Source organism: Lycium ferocissimum, unplaced genomic scaffold (genome assembly GCF_029784015.1).
Source record: "Lycium ferocissimum isolate CSIRO_LF1 unplaced genomic scaffold, AGI_CSIRO_Lferr_CH_V1 ctg4107, whole genome shotgun sequence".
Lineage (NCBI taxonomy): Eukaryota > Viridiplantae > Streptophyta > Magnoliopsida > Solanales > Solanaceae > Lycium > Lycium ferocissimum.
This window is the reverse complement of record NW_026725570.1, coordinates 7,262-14,416: the sequence shown is the minus strand read 5'-3', so window position 1 is coordinate 14,416 and position 7,155 is coordinate 7,262. Positions and strand designations below refer to the sequence as shown.

The window sequence follows — 7,155 nt, the reverse complement described above, 5'->3', positions numbered from 1 at the left end:
GTGTAAATGTAATGTTTTATTCTAGCTTCTGTTATCTCTTCTCTCTCTCTCTCTCTCTCTCTCTCTCTCTCTCTCTCTCTCTCTCTCTAGAATTTTGCATAAAATCAGGAAGAGATTAAGTGAAAATGAACTCCAACAAATCAGTAGTTAAAAAGTTGGATACTCTTAAAAAAAAAAAAAAGAAGGACCGTTTTAAAAAACCTAGGGTCTCTCCTCTTGCCTCTCTCTTTTGAGACCATAGAGATATAGGGCAGCCACGGCTGCCAACGTCTTTCCCTAGCCTTTGGATGCGGGAGAGCCTCCCCAAAACACTACAAACAACACTACAAACACCAACACAAACCCTACTTATGCCGATAGATTGAATCAAACAAAATCAACCGTTAACTTTTCTCAAACTAGTTTGACACCTATTGAAGTTGTTCATGGAATTCCCACATTAAAATTTACGTAGGATGAACGACAAGCTTTCGCTAGGGAGGAGGGACTTCATCAAGCCATCGTGGTTAAACTATCCATGGGATCACTGGATTTGCCAACTTTAAGATCGATTTTGCCTAAGTTCCTTGGCATTAAGGGACATTGTCTCGTTGGGTTGCTTTCTCAAAGACAACTTCTTATTCGTATGGATCAATATGATGATTTTGTGGCTGCATTATCAAGAGGCATGAATTATTTCATGCACAACGGCAAAAAGCATCAAATTAGGATTTTCCCATGGACTATTAGATTCAACCCTAAGGAGGAGACTTCACGTGCAGCAGTATGGATTTCGTTTCCAAACCTATCGACTGATTTGTTTGCTAAAAGATCTTTGCTTTCCATTGCTTCAGCAGTCGAGAAACCTATTGCTGTGGATAAGGCCACGCAAGTGAGATCAAGACCTAGCACGGCTAGGGTTAGGGTGATCCTTGACTTATTAGACAAACATCCAGATCATATTCGACTTCAAAGTGTGGACAAAGTTACGGGCAGAATTATTGACGAGGTCCAAGAGGTCGTGTATGATAATTTGCCTCAATATTGCGCCCAGTGTAAGCACCAAGTTCATGATGAAAAAAAGTGTTGATTGTTAATTGGAAAAAACGTAGTGGTTCAAAAAGAAGATGTTGTTGCAATGGAGATTGAGGGAGCTTCGGTTGAGAAATTGCAAGGAGATGCACGTGATTATCTAAACACTAAGAAGCAACAACAAAAGGGAGCTAACATAGGAGATATTCCAGTCGGTCAAGCATTGGCTAGGGTGTCCGAAAACCTAGCTGAAAGCTCACGGGTTGGAAAGGAAGCTGCTCCAAATTTGCGTCCTAATCCAAAAAGGAATAAAGGGAGTCCATCGAGTAATAGTAAAACTGAGGCAGTCCATTCTCTTAGTGGCAATGAAAATCAGGAGGTTTTGGGTGGCAAGGTGCAAGAGGTGGTGCAACCGGCCAAAATCAACAAGTTGCCTAGTTTTGGTGATACGGGTGTCACAGTTGGGAGTTCGACGGTTTCCAAGAAGGCCATGAATTTGAACAATGCTAGAGTGATGTTAAAAGTGAAGGATGGATAGTGGTCTCACGCAAACAATCTGTTAGTCCTCAAATTGTCAAAGAACTTAATGTGACAAAGGAACAAGGCATTGCAACAAAGGACATTATGCGTCCTAACACTTTTGAGGCTCTTTCAGGTAGAGATGAGCACCAATCTAGTTCGGGATGTTCAAACTATCAGATTGCACATCGGGAATTGGCAAACATGCTAATGCAGTAACAAGTTGCAAGTTTGGTTTGTCCCGTTCCTGTCTTGAAGCCGTTGATGGTCATGTTGAACACTTCGGCATTTGAGATCCCTACTCAGTTTATGGAGTTATTTGGTGAGCAACATGATGACTCTGGGCAGCAAGTAATGCCTACAGGGAATGACCAAGATGTGGATAAGATTGTGAAGAGTTGGGCGGACATAGTGGAGGAGGAGAAGCAGGTTTCATCCCCTTCAATGAGCAGCAAGTTGAGTCCAGTAGCCCCGGCATTTGTGCCAAGCCATCTAATGGTTCTTCCATCTTTAGCCGCAGGTCAGCTTGTGGCTCAAATGAGTGCACCTTTGAATATAAGTGTTCCTAATATCCAATTGACCCCTACTAATGTTCTTCATGCTTTAGTGTCACACGATATGGAAAATTTGAATGCTATGGATAATCCTACTAAAAGGAAGCCTATTGGAAATGTGGACAAGAGGTTTGAGCCAGGAGCTTAAGTGGAAGATCCATTAGAAGCTTTTGATGGTGATTTGGGCTTTGATATATTTGATGAAGAAGATGAAAACGAAATATTGGATGAATGCTTTGCTAAGGTGGCTAGGGATGGAGATCTTTCACCTAGGCAACAAAGGAGAGGATTCAAGACAAAGAAGACTCACGGAAGAAAACATAATTGGGATGATAAAGTGTTCGAGGAGGTTGTTCTAAGGCAATTGCAAATGAGAGTGGCAAAACAGAAGGAGACAAGGTTAAACTACATCAACAAGGTCCAATAGATCTAGGAAGATTTGATGAATATTAATAAATTTTGAAGCTATTAGAGGAAGAAGACAAGGTGAAGAATCAGATTTTTATCGGGCTACATCTCCTTGAAGAATTCACGATTCCAAAAAAATAAGGGTCTGGCTCTATATTCTTGCTTATTTTAATATTTCAATATTTAAGTATTATCATTTATAATATCGTCATAGAGTGTGTTATAAACTCTGTGATGATCATAGAATATTTAGTGTTTTCTTCTTCTTATTTTTTACACGCATGTTAGTTAGTAGAGGTTTTTTTACACCTCAATAGAATTAGTAAGGTAAGGCCTAAAAAAAAAAAAAAAAAAAAAGAGAGATTAAGTGAAAATAGATATAGTGTGTAAAGTAAAGAAAATATACAGAATAATTGGAGGAAAAGAAGAATGAAAACAAATAAAGTGGAAAAGGAAAAAATTACAAGAAAAAGAATGGAGAGGAAAGATCCAATATACAGATTTGACCGAAATTGGAGTTTAATTTGAAGAGAGTATTTTATTAGTTTGTTCTATTTCTCTTTTACTTCTTCCTTTATTTATTTCTTTTACAAAATAATTAAACAGTTGAAAAAGAGAAATAAATATATACAAAACTTAAACGTACAACTAAAATTTTATTATTTATAAAGTAGGAATATGAGAAATATCTCTTCTATAACATAACAAAAATAATTTCAAAAAGATTATCACTACATCTCAATTAAAATGAGACATATTACGAATTATCATCCAAAAATCTAATTACCAAAAAGAGGAAGCTCCGATACCCAGAAAATTGGAGTACTGCTTTTTTGTATAAGTATATTTGAGTTTCAAATATGATTTTTGTGAGAAATTTAAAGAGAGTATTATTTGGATTTGTTGGAAATAGTCTAAGTAGGTTATCTACAAAATTTGAAATCATTTTGTACGGATTTGGGCTGATTTTCAACAAGAATTGCAATTGAAAATCGTAGAAGAAGTTTGTCATTGTAGTTATCGATGTTTATATAAGGTAAAAACATATTTACACATTTTTATACACTTTTATCAAGATAGATAAATTACTTATATAGGTGTATAAATACTAATGTAGAAGAGTGTATAAATGTTGTTGGAAAAGGAATGGTTATATGAGTGTAAAATGGATGATATGACTATGTGAGTGTAACGTGTTGGGTTGGGTTGTATATTTGTGCAAATTTCCCAAATGAAATTTTGAATGATTGTTCATAATAAGTGAAATTAGTAATCTCAAATATAAGATCAATTAATTGCTATACCAACCTAAAATATCTTGGTAGTAGAAACTTATCAATTAATTTTATACCAACTAATTTTTACAGAAACTTATTTTTCAAAAAACTAATTTTTGGTTATTTGTACTAATTGAAGAAGATTCTGCTAAATAATTACACCTCATAAAGTGAATACATGACTAGAACATGTCCTTTTCCACTTCTCAATGAGCTTTAATTATTGGTCCATTTAGCTTCTATATCGTCAAAATCATCCGTTTACAAACTACCAAGGCAAAAGCAAAATGAGATACAAAAACATGATCTAAAATAGGGATAAGGCATCATTAAGATCTACGACACACCTTACCTTTCCCGACATTTAAAACGGAATCTTAATAAAGTGCCCATACACATGCAACACACATATTCAAAAACTACTATTATACTAAAAAGTGGGAAGAGTTTAAGATTTGATTAAACCCATTTAAAAAAAAAAAAAAAACCGTTGAATTACGAAAATGCCCACTAAAAACTAACTGATCTATTTTTCCCTTCACTAAGAAGATTTATTAAATAAATAATTACACTAGATAAGACTGAATACATGACTAGAACATGTCCTTTTCCACTTCTCAATGAGCTTTAATTATTGGTCCATTTAGCTTCTATATCGTCAAAATCATCCGTTTTATTTGAAACTACCAAGGCAAAAAAGCAAAATCAGATACAAAAACATGATCTAAAATACTTACAGAAAAGTTATTCCCATGTCCCATTTGCAGCAACGTTTAAAATTTGCTATAAATTGTTTTTATCATTAAAATTTTAAAGTGTCATTGTAGTGCTTGGTCCTATTTCAGTTATAGCAATTATTGGTTAATCAATAGGAAGGATAAAGAATATATAGACAAGTTTTCGGATAGATATTTTACCACGATGTAAATCATTCCACTTCCTAAACTTTTTGAAAAAGAAAAAAAACCGAAAAATGATTTTTTTTTTTTAAATATGAAAAAATGGATTTGGGTTTCCTTCCGTTACCAAATTAACTACATAATGAATTGGTTTTTTATTGATATCTTGAATTTTTCTCACTAATCAACTTATATAAATAGACTTATTTATTACGGAGTATGTATGACCCTCCCCATTAGAAGAAATATTTGTATAAATTGTTTTTTCATTAAATTTTTGTCATTGTAGTGCTTGGTCCTATTTCGTCACTACTAAAAAAAATATAGACAAGTTTTTGGAAAATATTTTACCAAAATTTTTCGACTTCCTAAGATGAGGTCGAAAATTAACCGATTTTTATTTGATATCGACCAAATTTTATAAATAGACTTAATTATCTGACCTCATTAGAAGAAATAGTAGAGGTTGCTGCAAATTTTTGTACCACATACTAAAAAAGGGAAAATAGACTAATTGATGGGGTGAAATATTTTTCGACTTCATGTGATCGAATTTTTTTTTTTGTTTTTTTGTTTTTACACAATAACAGTTTTCGACCTTGTGTGGTCGAAAACTGCATATTCTATTTAAATATTATTAAAAAATTTCGACCGCACGAGGTCGAAAAAATAATTTATATTTAAATATTAAATAATATTTTTGACCTTATGTGGTCGAAAAATTTGGATTTTTAAAATATAATTTAATTTTTTCGACCACATGTGGTCGAAATCCTGGACAGCATTTTTAAATTTTGACCACAAGAGGTTTTTTAATATGTTGCCTGTATTTCGACCTCATGTGGTCGAAATATGGCAACATTGTTGCTAAATTTCGACCTCTTGTGGTCGAAATTTAAAAATGTTGTCCAGGATTTCAACCACATGTGGTCGAATTTAGCAATATCTGGGCTGAATTTCGACCTCGTGTGGTCGAAAATCTGGGAAAAAAATATCAACATTTCGCTGCTTTTACTGCAGCCTACTTGCTAATTCAACCAAATCAACATTATTCTGCAACACATCTAATTCATCAACAATGCGACATTACAACACATTCACTATCAAATTCAAAGTACTTCTAAATATCCTTAAAACTACATTCAAACACTTAAACATCGTAAAGTTAAACAACCATAAACTACTTTCTACATTCAAACACTTAAACATAGTAAAGTTAAACAACCATAAACTACTTTCTACAATCAAATTCACCTTCAAAAGTACATCTAATTCGAATTAAAACTACAATCAAATATCATATAAATATCCAAGAAAACATAGCAATGTTAGAATCAAAAAGTATACGAATCAAAAAAGTCAACGTTGGGTGTTAGAGACATGATCCGATTTCTCTCCACTATCCTCATCAACAAGAGCATGAACTACGTTGGCCTGTGACCTACGTCGTCTACTGGGCTGTGACCTACGAGCATCCCCGAGACACGGGGAAATATGAGAGGTCCCCGAATTGAGTAAGCTGTCTATTTGGGCCTGCATATGCAACATCCTTGCGTCCGTGGCACTAAGTGTACTTGTTAGTTGAGTAACTTTATGCTTCATTTCTTGGTACTCCTTAGGATCCATTACCCCTTCAGAAGTAGCACCTACGCCTTGAAGGAACAACGGAAATTGACGACAGGCTCGATTAGGCATCCCATAAACTGTCCCATACCTTGTCGGGGGAGCTACCTTCTCCATCCACTGCTGATCAATTATCTCGTTGGTCATCGACGTCCCGGCTAGCTGACTGGCACAATATTCCAACTTGTGTTATTGAAACTCGGTCTGAAATTGAAGGATACAATGTTAGTAGGTAAATTTAGTTAAAACAAAAGTAGTTATTATTGTTAGTTAGTGACTTACATAGGTTTGCTGAGCCCTTGGCTCAATCCATTGGTCCGTACCATCGGCGTTCTTCGCCTTCCTCGTGTGAGTAATCTTGAAGACTTCATCTTGAGGTACTTTCTGACCCCTCTCGAGCGTCTACAAACAAATCAAGATTAACAACTAATTTCATATCCAAACGAGCCACAAGTAAAGAAATTAGTTGTAGAAAATTTCGACCAAAAGAGGTCGAAAAATATTTCACCCTATCAATTAGCGACCAGTCCTTGAGGTCGAAAATTTGGTCGAAAAATCGACTTTTTCGACCTCATGCGGTCGAAAATTTTGGTCGATTTTCCCTTTTTTTTTAGTAGTGCACACCTTAGCCGCCACACAAGCTTGGGTCATTAGCACAAACGCCCTCATTTTAGGGTGGTCTTTAATTTTTTCCCTCTCATGTGATTGTTTTAAATTTTACCCTTCAACACATTAAGTTAATAATAATAAGTGGACGAAACTACCCCTCCCAACCCCATAGCTTAGGTTTCTTGGGAAAATGAGCTAAAAAGGACATTTAAGAGTGGAATGAAGGATAAGGGATTTCATTTTCTTTTTTCACTT

The 7,155-nt window shown here is 34.9% G+C and overlaps 1 long non-coding RNA gene across 1 annotated transcript; it reads right to left on the bottom strand.

The window, feature by feature from the left end:
• Positions 1-5,700: 5,700 nt before the first annotated feature.
• Positions 5,701-6,743, bottom strand: LOC132044282 (uncharacterized). The gene is made up of 2 exons (XR_009412096.1): positions 6,574-6,743; positions 5,701-6,495 (listed from the first exon to the last, which is right to left on the bottom strand). It is a non-coding gene; the product is annotated as an uncharacterized LOC132044282 (long non-coding RNA).
• Positions 6,744-7,155: the final 412 nt, after the last annotated feature.